The following is a 26,536-nucleotide window of genomic DNA, read 5'->3' on the forward strand; positions in this document are numbered from 1 at the left end:
AGACTTTAAATGATACACTGGACCAAATGGACTTCACAGACATATTCAGAACATTCCATCCCAAAGCAACGGAATACCCATTCTTCTCTAGTGCCCATGGAACATTGTCCAGAAATGATCACATCCTAGGTCACAAAACAGGTCTCAACCGGTACCAAAAGATTGGGATTATTCCCTGCATATTCTCAGACCACAATGCTTTGAAAGTAGAACTCAAGCACAAGAGGAAAGTCAGAAAGAACTCAAATACATGGAGGCTAAAGAGCATCCTACTAAACAATGAATGGATCAACCAGGAAATTAAAGAAAAATTAAAAAAAAATTCATGGAAACCAATGAAAATGAAAATACAACTGTTCAAAATTTTTGGGATGCAGCAAAGGCAGTCCTAAGAGGAAAGCATATAGCAATACAAGACTTTCTCAAGAAACAAGAAAGGTTTCAAATACGCAACCTAACCCTACACCTAAAGGAGCTAGAGAAAAAACAGCAAATAAAGCCTAAACCCAGCAGGAGAAGAGAAATAATCAAGATCAGAGCAGAAATCAATGAAACAGAAACCAAAAGAACAGTAGAACAGATCAACGAAACTAGGAGCTGGTTCTTTGAAAGAATTAACAAGATTAATAAACCCGTGGCAAGACTTATCAAAAAGAAAAGAGAAATGACCCAAATCAACAAAATCATGAATGAAAGAGGAGAGATCACAACCAACACCAAAGAAATACAAACAATTATAAGAACATGTGAGCAACTCTATGCCAGCAAATTAGATAACCTGGAAGAAATGGATGCATTCCTAGAGATGTATCAACTACCAAAACTGAACCAGGAAGAAATAGAAAACCTGAACAGACCCATAACCACGAAGGAAATTGAAGCAGTCATCAAAAATCTCCCAACAAACAAAAGCCCAGGGCCAGATGGCTTCCCAGGGGAATTCTACCAAATATTTAAAGAAGAATTAATACGTATTCTTCTGAAACTGTTCCAAAAATAGAAACGGAAGGAAAACTTCCAAACTCGTTTTATGAGGCCACTATTACCTTGATCCCCAAACCAGACAAAGACCCCATCAAAAAGGAGAATGACAGACCAATATCCTTGATGAACATGGATGCAAAAATTCTCACCAAAATACTAGCCAATAGGATCCAACAGTACATTAAAAGGATCATTCACTACAACCATGTGGGATTTATTCCTGGGCTGCAAGGTTGGTTCAACATCTGCAAATCAACCAATGTGATACAATACATTAACAAAAGAAAGAACAAGAATCATATGATCCTCTCAATAGATGTAGAAAAAGCATTTGACAAAGTACAGCATCCTTTCTTGATCAAAACTCTTCAGAGTATAGGGATAGAGGGTACATACCTCAATATCATAAAAGCCATCTCTGAAAAACCCACAGCGAATATCATTCTTTTTTTTTTTTTTAAAGATTCTATTTATTTGACAGCGAGAGAGATAGCAAGAGAGGGAACACAAGCAGGGGGAGTGGGAGAGGGAGAAGCTGGCTTCCCGCCGAGCAGGGAGCCGGATGTGGGGCTCGACCCCAGGACCCCAGGATCATGACCTGAGCCGAAGGCAGACGCTTAATGACTGAGCCACCCAGGTGCCCCTCAAATATCATTCTTAATGGGGAAAAATTGACAGCTTTCCCCCTAAGGTCAGGAATGCAGCAAGGATGTCCACTATCACCACTGCTATTCAACATAGTATTAGAAGTCATAGCCACAGAAATCAGACAATGAGAAGAAATAAAAGCATCCAAATTGGCAAAGAAGTCAAACTCTCACTCTTTGCAGATGATGATACTTTATGTGGAAAAGCCAAAAGACTGCACCCCAAAACTGGTAGAACTTGTACAGGAATTCAGTCAAGTGGCAGGATATAAAATCAATGCACAGAAATCAGTGGCATTCCTATACAGCAATGACAAGAGAGAAGAGAGACAAATCAAAGAGTCGATCCCATTTACAATTGCACCCAAAACCATAAGATATCTAGGAATATATCTAACCAAAGAGGCAAAGGATCTGTACTCAGAAAAGTATAAAATACTCATGAAAGAAATTGAGGAAGACACAAAGAAAGGGAAAAACATTCCATGCTCATGGATTGGATGAACAAATATTGTGAAGATGTCAATGCTACCTAGAGCAATCTACACATTCAATGCGATCCCCACCAAAATACCATCAACTTGTTTCAAAGAAATGGAACAAATAATCCCATAATTAGTATGGAACCAAAAAAGACCCCGAATAGCCAGAGGAATGTTGAAGACGAAAAGCAAAGCTGGTGGCATCACAATTCCGGTCTTCCAGCTCTATTACAAAGCTGTCATCATCAAGACAGTATGGTACTGGCACAAAAACAGACACATAGATCAATGCAACAGAATAGAGAGCCCAGAAATGGACCCTCAACTCTATGGTCAACTCACAAAGCAGGAAAGAATGTCCAATGGAAAAAGACAGTCTCTTCAAGAAATGGTGCTGGGAAAATTGGACCGCTACATGCAGAAGAATGAAACTGGACCATTTCCTTACACCACACACAAAAACAGACTCAAAATGGTTGAAAGATCTCAATGTGAGACAGGAGTCCATCAACATCCTAAAGGAGAACACAGGCAGCAACCTCTTCGACCTCAGCCACAGCAACTTCTTCCTAGAAACATTGCCAAAGGCAAGGGAAGTAAGGGCAAAAATGAAGTATTGGGACTTCATCAAGATAAAAAGCTTTTGCACAGCAAAAGAAACAGTCATCAAAACCAAAAGACAACCCACAGAATGGGAGAAGATATTTGCAAATGACATATCAGATAAAGGGCTAGTATCCAAAATCTATAAAGAACTTATCAAACTCAACACCCAAAGAACAAATAATCCAATCAAGAAATGGGTAGAAGACATGAACAGACATTTTTCCAAAGAAGACATCCAAATGGTCAACAGACACATGAAAAAGTGCTCAACATCGCTCGGCATCAGGGAACTCCAAATCAAAACCTCGATGAGATACCACCTCACACCAGTCAGAATGGCTAAAATTAACAAGTCAGGGAACGACGGATGTTGGCGGGGATGCGGAAAAGGGGAGCCCTCCTACACTGTTGGTGGGAATGCGAGGTGGTGCAGCCACTCTGGAAAACAGTATGGAGGTTCCTCAAAAAATTGAAAATAGAGCTACCATACGATCCAGCAATTGCACTACTAGGTATTTATCCCAAAGATACAAATGTAGGGATCCGAAGATTACGTGCACTCTGATGTTTATAGCAGCAATGTCCACAATAGCCAAACTGTGGAAAGAGCAAAGATGTCCATCGACAGATGAATGGATAAAGAAGATGTGGTGTATATATACAATGGAATATTATGTAGCCATCAAAAGGAATAAGATCTTGCCATTTGCAACGATGTGGATGTACCTGGAGGGTGTTATGCTGAGCGAAATAAGTCAATCAGAGAAGGACATGTATCATATGATCTCACTGATACGAGGAATTTTTAATATTAGGAAACAAACTGAGGGTTGCTGGGGGGGGGGGGTGGGAGGGTTGGGGTGGCTGGGCAATAGACATTGGGGAGGGTATGTGCTATGTTGAGCGCTGTGAATTGTGCAAGACTGTTGAGTCACAGATCTGTACCTATGAAACAAATAATGCAATATATTTAAAGAAAAAAAAAAGAAGATAGCAGGAGGGGAAGAATGAAGGGGTGGAAATCAGGGCGAGATGAACCATGAGAGATGATGGAGTCTGAAAAACAAACTGAGGGTTCTAGAGGGGAGGGTTGTAGGAGGATGGGTTAGCCTGGTGATGGGTATTAAAGAGGGCTCCATGTTCTGCATGGAGCATTGGGTGGTATGCACTAACAATGAATCATGGAACATTACATCAAAAACTAATGATGTAATGTATGGTGATTAACACATAACAATAAAAAAGAAACACAACGACTGGGCTTGCATAGCATATAATATAATGAGGATCAATCAAGTGATAACACATAATAATGGAATAATTAGAGGTGAAGGCAAGAGTAGCAATTAAAAGTTCTCAGAGAAGGTGGGGTTAAAATAAGCCCTAGAAATAAAAGTAGGATTCAATTTGTTAGAAAAAATGGTAGGAGTATGAGATGTTTAACTAAAATTTGTAGCTGAAGGAAACCAAATTTAAAATCTGATTTTGTATATTATTTCTTTTTCTGATTCTTCTTTGTCCTCCTCTGTGGGAATCCATGTGCATTATAATTTGTTTTTTGTTACTGAATAGGCAGATCCTGTGTTTTTCTTCTTAAAAAAAACTTCAGAAAAAATTCAAGCATATACACAAATAGAAGAATCATGTAATGAAACCCCATCTTCTTAACTCAACTTCAAACTGGGTATCAATATTCTGACATTCTTATTCCATGTAATGGATTCATTAGCATATAACTTCAAGCACTGGGCTCTTAGTTATGACCAACTTTAAATGTGTAGGTGAGGTAACTATGAAAATATGACTTTTTTCATTATTGTGCAGGATGCCCCCAAGGAGTCTTCTGGACTTTGCTCAACGCTTCCTGGGATAAGGAAGGATTAAAGGATTTTGTTCAAAACAAATAGTCTCCCATCAGTTGAATCACTCTTTTAAGCAGACTTTTTAAAAACTGAAGAATAATATAAATACAGAAAAATATGCAAGTTGAAGTTACACAGCTGAATTGGTGAATACTCCAAGTGAATATGCCCGTGTAACTGTCACCCATTTCAAGAAATGCCCTATAACTTGGATACTTCCCTTGTGCTCTCCTAGGCATTATCTCCCCCAACTTTTACCTCCTACTACAGATCAGTTTTGTTTGTTTTTGAGTTCATGCATACATATATTATTCATTCTTTTGTGCTTCCTCAATGTGAACAACACTGTTCAAGACAAGCACCCATACTGTTTTATGATTACATATTCTTCTACAGTATAAATATACCATAATTTATCTACTCTGTTATTGATGGATATTTGAGTTGTTTCTACTTTTTAATAATATTATATATAATGCTGTTATAACTTTTTACATCTGTCTTTTGGAACTATTCGTTGCTATTGGGTAAAAATCTAGGAGTAGAATTATTGGGTCATACTGATGAATATTCAGTTTTGATAGATTTGGCAAAAACAGGCTTTTGAAAATGGATACACAAATTATATTCCCACCAGTAGTAAGTGTACAATTTAAAAAAATATGTATTTTATTTATTTATTTGTCAGGGAGAAAGAGCACAAGCAGGGGGAGCAGCAGAGGGAGAGGGAGAAGCAGACTCCCCGCTGAGCATGGAGCCCAATGCGGGACTCGATCCCAGGAGTCTGGGATCATGATCTGAGCAGGAGGCAGACGCCCAACCGACTGAGCCATCCAGGCGTCCTGTAAGTGTGCAGTTTGTTCCAAATCCTCAGGTTTGTCATTTTTTTTCAAATTTAGGCACATTCTGATAGGTGTGTACTTGTATCTAATTTGAACTTAATTTGCAATTACTCAGTGACCAAGGAAGCAATGAGATGAGCATGTTCGTCTATGTTTAGTAACCATTTGGATAGCCTCTTTTGTAAAGTGCATAGTCAAACTGGTTGCCCATGTTTAAAGGAGTTTTCTATTGTTTTTGTTTAATTGATTTATAGGACCTACTAAGATATTTAGGACAAGACTTCTCTGTCCATTCTGATTAGGGGCCCTGAACTCCAATTTCAGTTTGCTTACAGACATGACACTACCAAGAGTTGTGCTCAGCCTTTGAGTTAGTTAATGGCAAATTCCTCAGTGGAACAAGGGATCATGTCTCTCTTCCCTTTCCCAGGAAATCCTGGCATCATTGTGACTCTTAATTCTAATTGTCATCTCTCTACCCTTATGAAGCTGCTGAAAGCTCCAGGTCACCACATTCTGCTTGGCCTCTCAGCCCACGTCACTTAAGGAATGGCAAATGTTTTGGGCTGAAAGGCAGAATAAAATTCCAAGTTCACTTGAATGCATTATCCTTTTCTGTAGTATCTTACAGATCTTGGTTGCTCTCCAATACCTCAGACAGTTTGGTATTTTTTTTTTAATCATTATTTTGCTATTGTAACTCTTTTTAGAGCGATGGTTAGTTTGATATAAGCTGTTCTGTCATGTCTGGGAGCTGACTCTACATGCAGAATTCATAATCTGGATTTGTTTTTTAAATTTAAGCAGAATTTTCTGTGTAAAAATTTCTGGCAAGGGTGGGGGGATGCAGAAAATCCATGATTTTTTATCATTCTTACAAACATATGATGTAAAAAAAAATCTATTAATGCTGTAATTTCTAGGATCCCAAAAGAGGCTTAAAAATATTGGAGATTGGCAGGAGGTAGAAAAAATAAGAATCCACTATTGTGGATATTTAAAGTGACTCATCAAGTTCCTACAAATTACATATAAATGATCCATATTATAGGGGTAGAAAGATTTCCTTTCATTTATTCTAGGTTCTTTGGCTGGTCCAATAATTAAATTGATTAAGACAGATTAACAAAAGAAAAGCAAGCAAATGTTGTAAAAATGGGAGCCCCCCCCAAAATATGAGATGCCGAGAGCAGCCAGATGATTGGAGCTTATGTAACATCCTGAGCCAAGGAAAGGAGTGGAAGTCTGGGGATCCAAAAAGGAGGAAGGCCATTCACAGGAAGGCAGAGGAGGGGTTTGGCAGACAAAAGTGTCCTGTTATGCCAGTAAGTTTCTGAGGCAAAAAAAGTATCTCTAGTAAGAGCTTTCCTCTCAGGACAGGCCCCCTTTCCAGTGTAAGTTTAGGCAGGCGGGTGGTGGGAAAGGGGTGGGTAAGGAGTGTTTTTTCCTGAATCTGCCGAGTTTTGAAAATATTTAGATCAAAAGAGCCATATTTTGGGGTAACAAAATCTACTCCCCTTCAAAACTAAAGGAGTTCAGAGTATGCCACCCCAAAATATGGCACTCTGACATAAGGGTTCCTATGAGCTGAATGCAACTGTCAAGAAGCACACACACACACAAACTTGCTGCCCTCCCTCTGTTCACCAGGCACAACAGGATGACTCTTCATCACCAGAGACAACTCTAGACTCAGCCTACAGATGGCACCAGAATAATCAACATAACAAAACTTACTGACTAGCTGTTATCTTCCTTTAGTTTCCTCACATATTTACCTTCTCACAGTTTGCCACCCCTAAGAACCAAAACCCATTTTCCTTTGTCTCATCACTTTTCTAAAAAAAATGTATGGTTCTTTGTTCCTACACTATAGAAGCTCCAAGTTCTGACCACACTTTTGAGATACTCATCACTGAGTTCCCCCACATGCATGTGTGATACACATGTTAATAGACTATGCTTGTTTTTCTCTTGTTAAGCTGACTTTCATCACCTTATTCTGAAGCCCCAGCTATTGAACCTAAGAGAGTACAGGAATTTTTTCCTCGCATAGTTTTGGCAACCCAGATGAGATACCTGGAATATTCCACTTACCCCAGAGGCTACAGTAAATCTTAGGACAACTGACCAAGCAAGTAAAAGGTAAGAATTCTTACCCAAATCAGCCTTTCTGATTTCTGTCTGTAGCGTCCAGGCAAGAAAGGATGGTAAAAATTTCCCCTTTCCAAATTAATTTTAACAGGAAAAAACATTCGTGTGAACTACTTCTTTGGGTATGTGGCATTTTGGCCATTTGCTATTGATCATTTCTCTCTCAGGTAGCCACAATTTCCCTTTGTCGCTGCCTTTTGTGTCATTTGTCATAAGGGGGAGAACCATAGGGTAAAACACAAGCATAAATCCTGTAAGCCTGTTGTTTGAGCTGGCCTCACTGCCTGGTCAGTTTACAGTTCTCACTAGACCAGAGTCTGTTTGGATGACAAACTTTGCTGTGGGTCACCAATTAAAAAAAACAGAAGAAATTCTCTCTCTGTCTTGTTTTGTGTCTTGAGAATTTGGCTTGAATCCAGTGAAAGTGTACTCTCCCTGATTCTTCTGCTTCCTGGGAGATATGGGTTCTCGGGCCTGCATCTGCAGATGGCCATCTGTCAAGATGAGGACCTGAGACATGTTCCTACGGTCTGTGCCAGCTCTCAGGGGAATTTGTGCAAATAAGGGGGTCTCAGCCCATAAGGACTTTTATCACCTTTTCTCTTCATTGCCTTGTCATGCCTAAACAGCCTACCAAGTATCACAGATTAATGGCTCTGTGATTGAGGCATCTAATTTTTGTGGGAGACTGAAGTTTTCTTACTGTCGGAAAGAGTGAAGTCTTTGCTTTCTTTTACCATCTTTGGAAGTGACATTTTTGGGTCATGGGGGCCTACATCATCTGCCTCCACTCCAGGGATGCCTCTTGCATCCATGTAATTACTCTAAGCCTGGAAAGTTGCCTCTGGATCATTCCATGAAAAGGCTTTCTGGTCTGTGTTGCAATTAGAATGAGTATACCCTTGGTGATCCTATGTGTTGAAGGCCTGACAATGGATCTTCAGTTTGGAAAAATATCTTTGGAAAATATCTAAAAGGATTTTTAGAGAGCTCTCATCAGAAACAAATCTCCTATTGGAAGATCATATTAAACATAAGGGGAAAAAAGAGATTCTGGGAAGAAACAGGAGAGTTCATTTCCTGGCCCTTAACAAGAGTAAAAAGTAGAATTCAGATTTAGAACAAAAAAAGCGAGCATTGCAAAAGGCACTCAGGCAGTTGTGAGACAAACAAATACTGACAGCCAGGAAATAGCTTTAGCAAAGGTCCTGGGAACACACAGTAAGCCTATGTTTATTGTCTCTCATTCTATAACCAGACTCCAACAACTTCAGGTCTTCTCATACAAAACTCTTGGCAAATATATCTTGGATCTCCCACCCCAAAGAATTCACTGGACTGTCTTCACTTACGGAAAAGAAAAACTTCAAAATTAATTGCCCTAGATTTCTGATAATAAGAAAATATGCCCCTGAACTCCTTCTTCTTATGACTTTTTGTTTAAAACATTACTAGTTTAATAAGAATCTGTTCTCCTTGTGACAGGACACCATTGAAAACATGGGTTATATTACCAAGGTTTTGACTGGAATTTCATATTTAAGAATGATGTGCATAGAATCAGATATGACCAGACAGATTTAATAAAGTAAGATTTACTTTACAGAGCCAGTGCTTACATGGTTTCTTGAAAAAACTGGTCTGGTACCTGACTTACAGGGTTCCCAGACTTACAGGTGGGAAAGATCACTTCCTAGCAGGCCCAGGAATCTTTTTTTTTTTAATAATTTTTTATTGTTATGTTAATCACTATACATTACATCATTAGTTTTTGATGTAGTGTTCCATGATTCATTGTTTGTGCATAACACCCAGTGCTCCACGCAGAATGTGCCCTCTTTAATACCCATCACCAGGCTAACCCATCCCTCACCCCCCTCTCCTCTAGAACCTTCAGTTTGTTTTTCAGAGTCCATCGTCTCTAATGGTTCGTCTCCCCCTCCGACTTACTCCCCTTCATTCTTCCCCTCCTGCTATCTTCTTCTTCTTTTTTTTTCTTAACATATATTGCATTATTTGTTTCAGAAGTACAGATCTGTGATTCAACAGTCTTGCACAATTCACAGTGCTCACCATAGCACATACCCTCCCCAATGTCTATCACCCAGCCACCCCATCCCTCCCACCCCCCACCACTCCAGCAACCCTCAGTTTGTTTCCTGAGATTAAGAATTCCTCATATCCCGTGAGGTCATATGATACATGTCTTTCTCTGACTGACTTATTTCACTCAGCATAACACCTTCCAGTTCCATCCACGTCATTGCAAATGGCAAGATCTCTTTCCTTTTGATGGCTGCATAATATTCCATTGTGTATATATACCACTTCTTCTTTATCCATTCATCTGTCGATGGACATCTTGGCTCTTTCCACAGTTTGGCTACTGTGGACATTACTGCTATAAACATCAGAGTGCACATAATCTTCGGATCCCTACATTTGTATCTTTGGGATAAATACCTAGTAGTGCAATTGCTGGATTGTATGGTAGCTCTATTTTCAACTGTTTGAGGAACCTCCATACTGTTTTCCAGAGGGGTTGCACCAGCTTGCATTCCCACCAACAGTGTAGGAGGGTTCCCCTTTCTCTGCATCCCCGCCAACATCTGTCGTTTCCTGACTTGTTCATTTTAGCCATTCTGACTGGTGTGAGGTGGTATCTCATTGAGGTTTTGATTTGGATTTCCCTGATGCCGAGCGATGTTGAGCACTTTTTCATGTGCCTGTTGGCCATTTGGATGTCTTCTTTGGAAAAATGTCTGTTCATGTCTTCTGCCCATTTCTTGATTGGATTAGTTGTTCTTTGGGTGTTGATTGATAAGTTTTTTATAGATTTTGGATACTAGCCCTTTATCTGATATGTCATTTGCAAATATTTTCTCCCATTCTGTCGGTTGTCTTTTGGTTTTGTGGACTGTTTCTTTTGCTGTGCAAAAGCTTTTTATCTTGATGAAATCCCAATAGTTCATTTTTGCCATTGCTTCCCTTGCCTTTGGCGATGTTTCTAGGAAGAGGTGCTGCGGCTGAGGTCGAAGAGGTTGCTGCTTGTATTCTCCTTTAGGATTTTGATGGACTCCTGTCTCACGTTTAGGTCTTTCAACCATTTGGAGTCTCTTTTTGTGTGTGGTGTAAGGAAATGGTCCAGTTTCATTCTTCTGCGTGTGGCTGTCCAATTTTCCCAACACCATTTGTTGAAGAGACAGTCTTCTTTCCATTGGACATTCTTTCCTGCTTTGTCAAAGATGAGTTGACCATAGAGTTGAGGGTCCATTTCTGGGCTCTCTATTCTGTTGCATTGATCTATGTGTCTGTTTTTGTGCCAGTACCATACTGTCTTGATGATGACAACTTTGTAATAGAGCTGGAAGTCCGGAATTATGATGCCACCAGCTTTGCTTTTCTTTTTCAATATTCTTCTGGCTATTCGTCAGGTCCAGGAATCTTAACATATTTCGGGGACCTCAGGAAGAGAGAAATTTGCTGAATTTATAGGTATTAAAGGAAAAGTCTGATGGCTACTTCTTAGCTTGACTTTCCAGCCTCAAGAGGCTTTTAAAAGCCTACTCTGAGATTCCCTACTAAAAGTTCCAGTAAAAGAAAATAGTATGGAGGTTCCTCAAAAAATTAAAAATAGAACTACCCTATGATCCAGTATTCACACTATTGGGTATTTACCCAAAGAATACAAAAACACTTATTTGAAAGGATATGTGCCCCCCTATGTTTATTGCAGCATTATTTACAATAGCCAAATTATGGAAGCAGCCATAAGTGTCCATTGACAGATGAATGGATAAAGAATATTCAGTCATAAAAAAGAATAAAATCTTACCATTTGCAACAACATGGATGAAGCTAGAGAGTAGAATGCTAAGGGAAATAAGTCAGTCAGAGAAAGACAAATACCATATAATTTCATTCATGTGTGGAATTTAAGAAACAAAAGAAATGAACAAAGGAAAAAAAAAAGTAGAGACAAAGCTAGAAACAGACCCTTTACTATAGAGAACAAACAGATGATTACCAGAGGTGAGGTATGTAGGGAGATGGGTGAAATAGGTGATGGGGATTAAAGAGTACTTATGATGAGCACTGAGTAATGTATAGAATTGCTGAATCACTATATTGTACAACTGAAACTAATATAACACTGTATGTTAACTATTTTGGAATTAAAATTAAAGACCTAGTAAAAAATATTTATAAAAAAAAATTTCCAATAAAGCAAACTTAGAAAAAAAAGAGCTTATATGGCCAATCATTATTCTTGCTGCACTTTTTTTTTTATTAAAGATTTTATTTATTTGAGAGCGAGCATGTGAGAGAGCACAAGCAAGGGGGAGGAGCAGAGGAAGAAGCAGACTCCACGCTTAGCAGGAAGCCAGATGTGGGGCTCAATTCCAGGATTCTGGGATCATGACCTGAGCCAAAGGCAGACACCCAACCAACTGAGCCACCTAGGTGCCCCCTTGCTGCAGTTCTGTAAATAACCAGGCCAAGTTTAATGAGACGAAGCTCACACAGTACATAAAGTAGTCTTACTTTGGTTATCTTGGAGAGAAATAGGGGGCTGGTTGTAGGGAAAAATTCTATGTTTCAGTGAAAAATTATAACCTATCTTTATATATACTCAGAATATATATGTGTGTGTGTGTGCGTGTGTGTATGTATATATTTTCTTTGAACTATTTTATCTCTTTGTAAATTGGATCTTACATCTTTGTGCATTTTGTCAGTAATTAAGGTTTCCCATTTATCTTTTACCCTTTTGGCTTGGTGTCACTGAGAACTAAAACCCAACTGCTTAAATCCTTATCTAAAAAAGCCCTGCAAGCTGAAGATGGATGCTTTCATGCTCTGCTCTGAAAAATAACCATGACTGTGACGTTGATGTATATGCCATCAGCAGAGACACTCAAACTGCTAAACAGGAAATTCATCCGACTGCCACTGTTTGTTCTCACTCTATCATCTAAGGGTGTTTTAAGCCCAACATCTAGAAATCTTGATTCACTGACCTCTGGATTCAAAATGTGGGTTTATAGTTTGTTCTAACCATGAAACTTTGTTTTTTTTGTTGTTGTTGTTTTCACAGAAATCCCCCTTATTAAATGCCTGAATGCTCACACCATACAGAGGCCTCATTAGGTGGGTGCCCTCTTCCCAACTGCACCATTGCCTCCAGGAACGAGACACAACTGTTTATCTGGACTGACCTATTGTTCCCAGGACTGAGAGACTGATTCAGTAAGATATGGAGCAATGTACTTAGATTTGTTCTTTTCTGCTTTTTCCAATATATGTTTTTCTCCTCCTTTACAGATCTCTTATCTTACAACTTCTAACTCAGATCTCCCTCCCTAGCTACCAACATGATTTTTAATAGACAAAGCTTCTTAAATTTTCAAATGGGGGAGTGAAAGAGTTTGAAGTACGCCACCCCAAAATATGCCAGTCTGATGTAAGGATTATTTTGAGTTAAAGGCAAATGAAAAGCAGACACACACACACACACACACACACACACACACACACACACACACACAAACATATAACCCTCCCCCCCACACACACACTCTCTCTCTGTCCTCTCCCTCTCTATCAGAAAGGGAAGGGTGATTCTTAATCATGGGAGAAAACTCTAGGCTCTCGTCAACCCAGAGATAGCACTGAGAGGAATCTCTATAAGAAACCTTACTAAAACAATCCTTATCTTCCTTTAGTTTCCCCATACATTTATCTTCCCACGGTTTGCCACTGCTAAGACCCTAAACCCCCTTTCCTTTGTCTTATCACTTCTCTAAAAATTTATTCTTCGTTTAGATGTTATATAAGCCCCAAGATCTAACCACCCCGTTGCGTTACTCATCACTTAATTCTTCCACTGCACATGTTAAGAAGATTCGGTTTTTCTCTTGTTAATTTTGTTTTTATCAGTCTAATTTCCAGAACTTCAGTTGGAGAATCTCGTAGGGTAGAGGGAGAATTTTCCTCCCCTACAATACCAAACACAATGTCTCAAGTATACTGATAGCAAGTTTTAAAATATTGAGAAATCTGAGATGATGTTCACACTATCTGGAAAAATGCACAGTAGTTTGAGGTATTGATACACTCAGATGGATGTTGAAAATAGAGTAAAGGGACAGGTACAATATTTGTAAATATATATTGGTGCACTGCAATTTACCTTTTAAAAAAACATTCTTTTAGCCTTCTAACATCTCAGAGAAGGGGCAGCTATTTGATACTTTTAACAAAAATAATGACCTTGACAAGCAAGAGAGAGAGCAGAGAGAGCAGAAAAGGAGGATGAAAAGAAGAGAATACATTTCTTACATTTCTTTAACATACGAACAAGCACGCCTATTCATGAAAGTGATAGATCATAGAGTTTCTTCCTTAATAGAAGATGTTCCTTTTGCAAATATATCATGAAGCTTGCAGTCATATGGTAGGAGGAAGAAATGGCATATAGAGAAATAAAAGAAAAGTCTGCTTCTTGTCATTTAAGGGATAGCCAAAAAAAAAAAAAAAAGTGGACAAAACAGTAATAAAGATAAAGATGGCAGAGTGTCTGATGCCTGAGCCCAAATCTTGCTTCTTTAGCTGAAGCTGCAAGTGTGTTACTGGCGACAGTAACAGTGTTTAAGGCGACACTGAGAAAAGAGGAATTCTTGTTTCTCTCCCTGATGGTGCCCTGAGAAAAGAATGTAGTGTGGAATAAACTCTTTCCAACGGGGAGCTGCCACACCCAAGTCACTAGGGTGGGATGGAATGGCCAGGCATAGAGAGCACTCTAGCTTCATGGCTCATTCTGTGCTCACATGGCAGGAATGCTGGTTGAGAGCCAGTAGGCCATCTTGGGGAAAAAAAAAAAAAATCAACATGTATAGGAGACAGAGCTAGCCATCATCCCTGGGCCTTGATAAAAACAAGAGAGGTTAGACCGAAGATGTACCACACTCTTAAGTTCTGCACGGGGTCCCTTAGAATGCCCAGAGATGGGCCTGCCTGGGTCATCTGTTCGCAGCCTCCTTCTTGCCAGTACAAACCTAAGGATCAGCAGGTGGACAATCCCTCTGGGCCAATGTACTAGATCCCCTAACCCTTCCATAGCACAAACACCATCTTAGGAAGGGTCAAAGTAAGAAAGAGACAAAACGGGGAAACTAAGTTATTTTTAAAGAAGCAGGTAAATCTAGAGAAACTAAATTATTGGCTCAGGCCATGGTTGGACTAACTTTAGTGTGCCTCTACTTGCTACTACTTAGTATGTGGAGGCTCGCGAGAGAGATCAGAGCTGTTTTAGAGAATAATGACACTACATTTTCTTGGCACAGGTGAAGATGCAGTGAGTACATTTGTGACGCCACTGCGGTATTAACCACAAAGCCAGGTTTGTAACACTGACTACTACTGCTAAACCATACCAAGTCTGTAAATGTGTGGCAGGCAGTGGCCCTCAGTTTTCAGAACCACTGCAAAGTTTTTTGCTTTGGGGTAAGTTTGGAGAGAATGAAATCCCCATGTTGGCTAAAAGAAGAGAAATCTAGCTGGATTCCAAAATAATTAAACTGATCAACCAGCTCTAAGATATTAACAGCTGCTGTTTTAATCACTAATGAGATAGTCAGTTCCTATAATCTGGGAGATGGACCAAAAAACCTGGGCTTGGTCTTCCTTTCATTTTAAATTGGTTCACTGGAGAAGAGCTATCCTTCTATCTTAGTGCTGTCACTTTGCAAGCTGCTGACAACCTGTGGGAGAGAGGGAACACCGCTGTATCACCACGACACACAGACACGGAGGAGGAAGCACACTGAGTTTAATGGTTATTAACAAACACAAACATAATGCAGACCTAAGAAATTATTTCTGGGCACTCCAATTTGCAGGACTCACCTGACTCCTAACAGACAAATACATAAATAGGAAGGGTAGCTACCTTCTGGAAATATTTGGAGTGTGCTCCTCAAACGATTTACAAACTCCTTTCTGGTTTTTCAAAAGCCTCTGTGTTCTGGAAATTAACATCCCGATTTAATGGATGTTACACTGGTCTTGCAATACAGTTCTCTGTCATTACTTTGTTATTCATGATTTTCACTTGATATAATGGCACAAATGGCACAGGAGACTTGGCAGGGCTGGAATAATAAAATAGCCGGTTCACAAGAACTATGCAATATAATGATACCTAAATGTATCTGCTTTTAAAGCAACAGACAGTCCAGCAGAGGTATTTACTCTGTTTCAGTTGTATTCAAAGCAAGTATATTTTCCAGTGGATTAAAAATCTCAAGGAAGAATAAGGGAATGATTATAAATTGTTGACTAATAATAAAGTGGTCAGCTGGAGAAGTATGATTCTAATGATTACTAGCAATTTATCCTACCATTTCCAAGGCATAAATTCTTTAAACATTTTGTATGTACCTTCACTACAGCAAATAATATATTATATTGAAATTACTTATTATATAGCTGTTTCTACACGTCAGTGTGGGCATGTTTTGGACAGGGGCAGCTTTTACAGTTTTATTATGATGCTGTCTGGCACTCAATCAATGCTATTGAATGATAACAAATGATACCTTACTGTCAGAATGGAAAACATTGAAGATGAATCAAATTGGAATACTGCTGAATAATTTTAAGAGCTTATTAAGATAAAAAGTTTTGGGATAAATAGAATATAGTATTCTTAGGCTTGAGCCTAGAATGAGATTAATGGAGAAGAGTACAGTTTACAAAAAGTGATTTAAGAGGCCATTTTGATCTCCTCCTCATTTTTTTAATTTATTTTTTAAAGATTTTATTTCTTTATTTGAGAGGGAGAGAGAGAATGAGCGAGAGAGCAGGAACAGGGAGAGGGAGAAGCAGAGGGAAAGGGAAAAGTAAACTTTCCTTTGAGCAGGGGGCCTGACATGGGGCTCGATCCCAGGACCTTGGGAGCATAACCTGAGCCGAAGACAGACCCTTAACCAACTGAGCCACCCAGGCGCCCCTATCTCCTCCCCATTTTTAAAATCAGATCTATAATAATAGAAACTGTAGTGAACATAGACCAGTGCCTCTACAGACCTTCCTCTGCAGCCTCCTCCCTCATTTTGCCCCATCGTTACAAAGCTAGAAGACCCCTGAAAAGCAAGACCTCTTATTCTACCTTCATCTGGGACCATTACTGTACTCTCCTAACAATACTGCAGAGATCTGAAGGGAAAAATCCAATTTCTCCCCACCCCCCTCCCTGCATGTCAGGAAGCACATTTTTTTACCAGTTGAAATGAAACTAAAGCAACTGAAAAGCAAGGAACTTTGCAAAAGCTTATTAATATGGTGATACAGAGACAGGCCCAACAAGGAGTACTTTGTGTTTCTACAGGATGGTTGGTAGGGAGGCTGCCTGGGTTTCTATCTCCTTTGAGAAGTCAGATATAATTTCTCTCTGGGGCTACAGTGGCTTTCTCCTTGGGGTCCCAAAGCTGGGGAACAGGGTAAGGGAAGGTAAGGGTGGAGCCTGGCCTTTGTTCGAAGACTGAGAAGGAAGAAGGACATAACACATAAACACCCAGTTGGATAAGAGAAGTCAGGGGACAGAGACAGTGCTGGATTAATAGGCTGCTTTTAACAAGTGGGTTTTTAGAGGAATTAATGCCAAATATGTTTCTAAAAGCATTTTTGTTGCAATTTCATCATCTAAAAAGATTACACATTTTAGTATCATACTTAATCTAAGTAAAAGCATAAACATATTTTAAAAGTTATCCTTTCATGAGCCTGTCTGTGGCTTTACCAGAGGACTTGCCCAACCACAGAAGATGCAGTTTGATACTGAGGAACTACATCAAACTATCTTAATTTTATTTAACACTGTGTTTCCCCAAATTGTGAAGATGTTGCAAAAAATGATCAAAACTTATGAAATACTAATCTATTACTTGCAACAGCCTAAATTTAGTTAAAAAAAGTTGAACTTCACTATTTTTCTATCACCTATGTAAAGGCTAGGTACTTGAAAGAAAAAATATATATATTTAAAAAATCCCCTAGCCTCTGCCCTTCAGGAGTTGGTTTTCAACAGTGTATTATGTAAAGGCTAGGAACTTGAAAGACAGAGATATTGCTCTCTATGAGTGGGAGAGAGACAAAGAAAGCAACAATTATGATAAAACAGGATAAGCACTACTATAGAAGAACCCCACGGTATGGGAGCATCAGGGAAGAATGGCTTCCAGTTCAGCTAAACTCCTCTTTTTCTCAGCAGTGTATCAAAATGCCAGTTACTACATCTTGTGTAAAAAGCTTCCTATTTTTGAGGACTTGAACGCGGAGGTTATCGACTCTTATTGAATGTCAGCATTCCTTGAGGGCATTTTGAAAATATATCTATGTCCAGACTGCTCAGGAGAGGCAGAAATCTAGAGATTTCTAGAAATTTAATTGTTCTTGGGTGGAGACAGAGCATCATCATTTAAAGGAGGGAAAAAAAAATCTGCCAAGTGTTTCTGCTGTGCAGTTAAGGTTCAGAACCAGTTCCTTCTCCAGGTTTTCCTAGTCATTATGCAAAATTTTAAATAAGAGAATCATTGAGGGCTAGAGTTGCTTGCTATAAAATTTCATTTTAAGAGAGGAAAGGATTGGGGAGAGGGTCCTGAAACCAAAATTGGGGTCATGAGGTTAAACAAATTCAGGAAAGGACATGTAACATTAACAGAGAAAGGCAACGTCATGCTGCAACTAAATTCATTCTCTGAAGACTTATTAGCAGGCAAAGAAAGTCAATGAGCAATGTAAAGAATGATTTAAGCCCTGCCACTGCCATTCTATCTGGGGGCAAGTTCTGTCAAAGACTATTTAGTGCTTCGCCCTACTGCTACAAACTTATCACCATCTGTTCCTTTTGTATGCTCCTCTCTTTCTGCTGAAAGGAAATGCTTCCCACTATATTATTAGGTTTCCTATTATACACATCCCGTACTGTGGTTTGAATATCAGAGTTTTGCAAGTAAAAAGCAGCATATTTGCCCTCTAAATGTCCTCATGACTCTCAGGCCTTGTTAATTTCCACAGCATCACTGATTTTCAACTTCTGGGATTTCCCGGAAACAAGTGGAAATGAGAGAAAAGATTGTGCTAAAGCTCATCAACATACCTACCTTCTGACCCAGCCTTTTTGGTTTCTTCACCTCTATCAGGACACCTGTTATGATTTTAAGAGAACTCTTATTAGAACACCTGCTGCAGTTGCTCTGTTCTCCGGAGAAAATACATTTATTAGAGACGATATCTGTGCTTGATTTTCAAAGGTGAATTTTTTCTCCCACAAAACACTGCAAGGAAAATTTTGTTTGAATATATTGATGCAAATGGGGAAAATTCTGATCTCATGCTTATTTAGACATCATTCTGGTGGCACTTTAAAATTCAATTTCTCCTAAGAGAAGTTCACACTAACAGAGAGAACATAGGTCTGGGGAACCCACAGTGTGGGCACAACCTATTGCCAACACTGCATTTTGATTTGTCCTTGGATAGACTTAGAATTTTTCATTAATCAAGCTTCCACATCTATAATTGGAAAATTTTTCCTTTATTCCACTGAGATGATTTGGATATCTTCTTCTTGCCATGAAGCTAGGCTAAATAATTTCTGAATGGCCCCTTCCATAACTCAATGCTGTGCTTTACAAGCATACAAGACTGATTGCTCACATGCCAAAATAATGCCAAACAGTTATAAACAGAAAAAAAAAAATAGTAGTAAAATGAATTCACTAACATTTCTGTTGCTTAAGGTTTATGGTAGATAATAAATCTCTGAATAGAATTATGTGAGATAGAGAAAACACTTGACTGCTTCATTTAGCAGTCCATTTTCAAAGGACAATTTAAAAAGTTAAGTGTCTAATAGGGTTATAGGGGCAGATTTTTTGTTGTTGTTCACTAGGAACATCTTGTTTGACTTAACAGTTTTCAGTAAATTATTATGGGGACTCTAAATTAATTTTACTAATTAAGAATGCTCTTGAGTGAAATAACCTTAGCCTGCTGCTTGATATTTCTTTCAAAACATTTCAGGACCTGTAGGAAATTCATTTCAATGTGTGTAATCCCTGAAACCATATTTCAGATGAAAAAACATCCCTACATAATATACAAACCAGAAATATGACTGAACTAAAAGAGGTACGGGTGAGTCAGGAAAAGAAATATATTCACTATTAAAGGCATCACAAAGTATAGATTAAGTGGTCAATTAATGCATATGGATTGATTAAAAGCAATGCCTTATTGTTCCACCAATCTTAAACTTCAGCATATCATTCCATCACTTTATACAGACATTGATGATCAGAATAAAAATAAAGGTGTTTAATTGATTGATTATACCATTATGGGAATCTAGTGTCATCTTTCCATTTTATAAATGAGTATACTGAGACACAAAGAAGGAACTTTTTCAGTGTAACTGAGAGCCTATTGGCATCAGTATTAGAATTCTAGTCCCTTGGTTGCAATTTAATTTCTTCCCATCATACAGGTCCTTCTATGTACCAGGCATTTACTAAATATTCTGGTAGGGTGAGTAGGATGCAGAAGGTGGTGAAAGCATTATATATCATAAAAAGACAGAGGAGGAGATTTCGTAACGGTCTCTTGAGGTTATTAAGATTTCATTCTCACTGATAGCAAAGAGCTATCGGTTTCACAAGCCGTTTATATGACCAAGTGGTTGCCTGTTCAAGAAGAGATCAAAACTAGGAGTTTTTTTTTTTTTTTTTTTTTTTTTTGCTGTTGTTCTCACCAGTAATTTCTCCTTACAAACTGTATGATTTGGAGTTTAAGGACAGGTACCATTCACTATACAAGGACAATAAGGGAATTTTTATTTATTTTTTTAAAGTCTAGGAATTTAGACACAATTATATGTGGTTGAAGGGGTAACTGAAAAACAAAGAGATATACAGATATATTTCCTATATACCCTAGAAATTAAAAAAAATGTGAACTTCTATTTTTAAAGCATTTGGGAAGCCATTAAAGTCAAATTATAATAATGATAATCATAATAATAATGAATTATTCCATTGGTTCACCCACCTTTGTCCTTTGTACATGGAAAATATAGATAATCTGCAATGAGGGAGATACTTGAGTAAGCCTACAGATTGCCTATATAAAACTTTAAGAGGTGACTTGGAGATAGGCACTGTTAATTTTATAAAGATGTATTTCAGAATGGCTTTCCACAATATCTCCCATGATATTCTCATACACAAGATAGAGATGTGTGAGCAGAATGATAATCTGGCTAAGCAGATGCAAAGCTGGTTGGACTACTGTATAAAGGGTGTGAGATTAGTGGATCAGTTTCACCCTGGCAAGAAGACCCCTGCTGGTGTGCCAAAGAGCTCTGTACTCAGCCGTGTCTTGCTGAACATTATTATGAATGACTTATATGAAGATGTAAAGAAAATCCTGTCATATTTGCAGATCTCACAGAGTAAAAACTATAAAACAGTGTAAGGGTCCTAAAGCAAACAGACAGGCTGGAATGAGGGGCTGAAACTAGTAGAACTGGATCGGTGTTCTGAGGGAGTCCATATCTAGACTTAAGACAAAATAGGATAGTCAGCATTTACCATCTAATCCCAATATAAAAAGGATAAAGTCTATAATAATAGTGACAATTTTTATTTTCACCCTTCTATGTGTGTACCTGTACATGTGATCCTTAAAATAGGGCTATGAAATAGTTATTGTCATTCCCATTTTACAGATGAGAAAATGAAAGCAAAGAAGTAAAGCTACTTTCTGTAAGTCATAGAACTAGTAAGTACAGAGGAGGTGAGGATGGAGAACACAAGCCATCTAACTCAAGATGCACTGTATCATAAATTCTGCCCTTGGGTTTCAAAAGCCAAATACATAAGCACAGGTTACGAGAGGAGACACTGTTTAACAGTCCATAAGCGAAAGAGTTCTGTGACAGAGTTCAACATGAGGCATCAGTGTTGCCAGAATGGTTAATGGTATCTCTAGCAGCATTTGTGGGGAAATTTATCTAGATCAAGAGAAATAACATTCTTGTTCTTCCATATGGTAGCATCCTGCTTCAAATTCATTCATCATCTAATTTTATGCTCTCCACACTTCCTGCATTTATATTAACCCTGATAAAGGTACTCGACTCATTAACAAAGAAACAATAACATAAAACAAAATATAGCACAATTTGAGCTCAATATACAAAATTTTGAGAAAATCTGAGCAATCAGTAAATGAATCAAGTTGATGAAGATAGCAACCTAGATAAAGTAAAACTGAAGCTTGTGAACTAGTCCATTCATTTCTTTTTCAATCATATTAACATGCAAGTACCACATAGTCATTTCGATCAACTGGGTAATCTGGGATGACCCTCAGGTTTCCCAAATAACCAGGTTTTCTTTTAACATTCACTTCATTTTATCAGATAGTCTCTATTTTTTCCTTCTTTTTAGTTAAATGCTACTGGTTCAATTATACTAAGAAAAAGGGAACTGGACCTACATTTAGTTGGCTTCCATCTACTCTATTATAGATTAACAATTTTATCAGATTTTAGATTTTAATTTTAAATTCAGGACTAGATTTCTAAATTCTCTGTGATCTACTTTTTAAAGATACTTTTTAAATGCTAAAAATGCCCTTGTAGACTTTTTATACAATATTACTAAGTACATAGCTTATATTTTATGGCATCAAATTTGAAATTTGTATGCATTCTCTAATAATCTGAGGATTGATGGAAACTTGGATCCTGAAAACAAAATAATTGTGGAAGGAAATTTAAAAAGATTCTGAAAGCAAAATAAAGTTGAAGTTCAAAATAAAGTTCAACCCTCTCGACAAGAAATTTGAACTACAGTCCATTTTGCTTCTCTTTTATATATCTTTGGTTTTATAAACTAATGACAAATTATTTATACAATAGGAAAAGAAAACTCGAACATAGAGTTAGATTACTCATAGGATGTACAGAAGCTTCTTCTCTCGAATTGTACCTCAAGTTGTTTACCTTCAGTCTTTGTTCTCCCCGATAAGCCAATAGTCATGTTCAGTACACATCGTGCAGATTATTGGAACTGGTTATTTTTGAAGCCCATTCATTTATATAATGAACTTCAGAAACTATACATTAAGTGAAAAAATTAAGTACAATAGTCTATTTTTAATCATGAAGACAATACTAATTATAATTCTCCAGATAAACATACATAATTATAGTAATTACAATTCAACAATAACTCACTGGTACTTACTATTATAAACTCATAAACTATTATTCAGTACCCTATAAAATTCAAAATCTAATTGAAAGTGCTAGTTTAGCATAATTCCCACAAGCCATTATTCTTTAATATTCTGGAATGAATGAGGTTTTGGTTGAGCTATTAATTGATACTGACAAGTAATAACCACTGGAATGAAACTGCAATTATGAGTGGCAATTAATCACATTTGCTGTCATCTCTGGTGTCAAACAAAATTCAATAATATTCTAAATAGTTTTAAAAAGTTTATACCTTTTATGTTTCAGTTCACTTAATGGAAACCAAAAGCAGTTTCCTGGAATAATCAAGTGATACCCGAAGTGTATTTATGTAAAATATGAATATTGCATTTTCTTAGTTTAAAAAGCTTTTGTTTTTCTTCTAAAATTATTTTCAGCGTACATCTGTGTTTTTTGCAGACTAGGAAAAGCTTCCCGTCCTCCACCCCCCACCTGCATTATCTCAGCACATCTTTTTGACTCATAGATCACCTTTGGACATTGTAGAAATTACACATGCAGAGGAACTCTTGGGAGCAGGAACTTTAGTAAGCATCATTAAGGACTTGAGATAATTTGAGAGGGATCTTTTAGAAGCTTCAATTGATCAATGTCTCTTTGAATCGAGGAAAGAAGGCAGCAGGATTTAATTTCCTTTCCCTCATTTTTTTCTAATTAACAGGGCAACTAGCCATGTTCTTTCCCTCTAACCTACAGCAACCATACACAGCATCATTTACCCCAACCTGGTCTGTTCGACGTCGCTGGAGGGCTCCTTTTGGCACCAACACTGTGACTTTAGGACTGAAACATAGCAATGTATTTGCTGTCAACCAAGCAAGCAAGGTCACCTACTAGATGATCACTTCAAGGGCAGTATTAACAACAAAAGATCCAATCTCAGATAAATGAAGCACTTCGGGCAAAATGGAGGTTGTGACCTCAATAGGTAGGTGTCTACCAGATATCCAAGCAGATACACAGGCTTACTTTGATATTCATGAATCCCAATTCTTGTTTGCTTAGTGAGACATGTCTACAAAGAAAAAGCCTTGTTTCATTTTACATGCTTACAGTTTGTGGCAATTTAATGTACTGAGATAGTTAATCCTCAATAAACTAAGAAAAGAAATAAAGCATCTGTTCACTCTAAGCTCCAAATCTGAAAAATGTTTTCTGGAAGGGTCTTCCATAAAGCTGAAAATGCCAACAACTTAAAAATAAAAAAGGATTTATGTGCTATAATTAAAAACTTGAATAGACAGAGCAAAGTTACTTATTTAGAAATATTTCTAAATGCATAGCATTTATATATGTTTCAGGGAATGTTAGTAAAGTGAAGGGACTTACTAGCAAGCAGACACTTAGAGAAGAAAAGAACATTATGTTAATTGCCTACACTTATTAATAATGTAAATAGAATGACCTTCATTTTAATTATTCTGTTTTTTCCTTTACTTCTGTTTCTACTAATTGCATTTATGCTCATTATTGACTTACAATAACATAAAGATGTAATGGTCAAGACTTAGATTCTCTGCTGTTTGAAAGCTGCCTCAATATAATATGACCTTTTCTTCCTTGTTACTTATGTTCTGACACAGCTAGGTTTTAGCATCTTTTTGTTTGTTTCTTTCGAAAGTTATTTAAGTTCTACTCTGATTTTGGATTCGTCTCTTTCTCTTCTTTTTCTCCTGTTGTTTTCATAACTGTAATTTTATAAAATTTCAAGTGTCTATAAAATGTCAAACTACTCAGTGGGTCAATTATTTTCAGTTGTCTGGAGTTGTATGTTTTGGCTAACTCATGTTGGCAGATATTCTGCAAAAAAACAAAAAACAAAAACAACAAACTTAAATTCAGAAATGTAGCAGGAATAGTACTGAAATTCTTACAGTTGATTAGATTTGCAATTTGCTCTTGATCCTTGAAAAGTTCAGGTTAAAAAATCCTGTTGCATAGCTTGGAACTTTGGTATCTGAACTGAACCCTAATCTGAATACGTGCTCAGAGCCCATATGCTTCTAGAAGAAACTTTACATCTCTGTGTGAGGTGCTCTGGGCAAGATCCAAGTGACATTTCTCTTCTTTCCCAGTTAAGTACCAATCCTGTCTTTGTCTGTCTGTTGCTCTTCAGTCAGAAACACAGAACATTCATAATAGAACCTTCTATTTGCTCTCTCCAGGCCTATCAAGTGCCTGCCTGCCAAAAGTGATATTTAATAAAGAGAGTTAAGGGAAATCCTGCTCCTACCTGGTCTGAGCTCCAGTCTTGTGTCAAGTTACATGACTGGAAAGGTGCACACCTGAATGACCTGTGATTCTCCTGCTACAGAATCACCGATAAGAATTATACTTTCATGTTAGTGCAGAGCAATTACACAGCATACAAGAAATATTATGCAAAGAATTCTTCCATGTTTTCTGTTGAAGTTCCTATCTGTTCTCTTGTTTAATGTCTCCTATAAAAGTCTCCTTTCCCCCCATGGTGAATTTCTTTTACACTGTGATACCTTCTCTTGAAGAAATGGAATGCTTCCTTTCACCAGAATGAGAATTATGTAACTTAACAGTTTCCAAAATAGTTTTAAAAGAAAATTATTGTGGAGGATGTTATTATGTATGAAAAGTAAAAAAGTCTATGCCTGTGAAACTAAATTTGTTTAACAATTGAACCAAGATTCAAAAACTGAAGAGGTTTCTTTTTAACTGTAGGATGTCCTCAACTCTTTGATTTGCTAATGTGTACTGTGAGTCTCTAAGAGGGAGATTAACAGCCACATTTCCCAGCTCACTGAAAGATAAAACCCTTGTTTTCAGAATGCTATTAAAATCTTTCCACACAATTAAAGAACTAAAGAAAAACCTAAAGAACATGGTTTTGAATGCTAGGATAAAAATTTTTTGCATTCCTTTTGACTTAACTGCTAAGAAGCACAAAGCTAAATATACCACTCAGAGTATCCAAAACACCTCCTTAGTTAATATAATTCCCCCATCACATTAAAAATTATAATGTTCTTATCAATTAAAAAAATTTTTTTTAAAGATTTTATTTATTTATTTGACAGAGAGCCAGCGAGAGAGGGAACACAAGCAGGGGGAGTGGGAGAGGGAGAAGCAGGCTTCCCGCTGAGCAGGGAGCCTGATGCGGGGCTGGATCCCAGGACCCTGGGATCATGACCTGAGCCAAAGGCAGACGCTTAACAACTGAACCACCCAGGCACCCCTATAACGTTCTTATCATTATCCACTACAAAATCTTGGAAGCAATAAAAGTATAAATGCATGAAACTTTAACATTTATAGCCTTATTGAAAACATTGCAGAAAACATGCATAGTGATGGTAGTTTTCAAAAGCCAGTTTACTCATCCCTGTCACTATCATTTCACTTTATTTAAAATAAGAAACTTCAAGACTGATCCCTTTATTCATTCAAGTGATGCAGAGAGCTTCATGCATCCTTGAGATGGCCTTGGATTATCAAAACCAAATAAAAATTCCATGCATAATAAAAGACAACTCCTATATTTAAATCAAAGGATTACATTCATTTAAGCACTATTTGAAAAATAATCAGGTATTATTATCTACAGTCTTGCAGATTAATTCTATTTCTTATTTTTTTAAAT

General features: G+C 37.7%; 1 protein-coding gene across 3 annotated transcripts in view; it reads right to left on the reverse strand.

Annotated features, from left to right (window-relative positions):
* Positions 1 to 26,536, reverse strand: part of B3GALT1 (beta-1,3-galactosyltransferase 1) — a 540,853-nt gene that overhangs the window by 275,562 nt on the left and 238,755 nt on the right. The gene's annotated exons all lie outside the window — the stretch shown is intronic.

This window comes from Callorhinus ursinus, unplaced genomic scaffold, assembly GCF_003265705.2.
Source record: "Callorhinus ursinus isolate GAN/ISIS: 27379988/994484 unplaced genomic scaffold, GSC_fseal_2.0 scaffold2, whole genome shotgun sequence".
Taxonomy (NCBI): domain Eukaryota; kingdom Metazoa; phylum Chordata; class Mammalia; order Carnivora; family Otariidae; genus Callorhinus; species Callorhinus ursinus.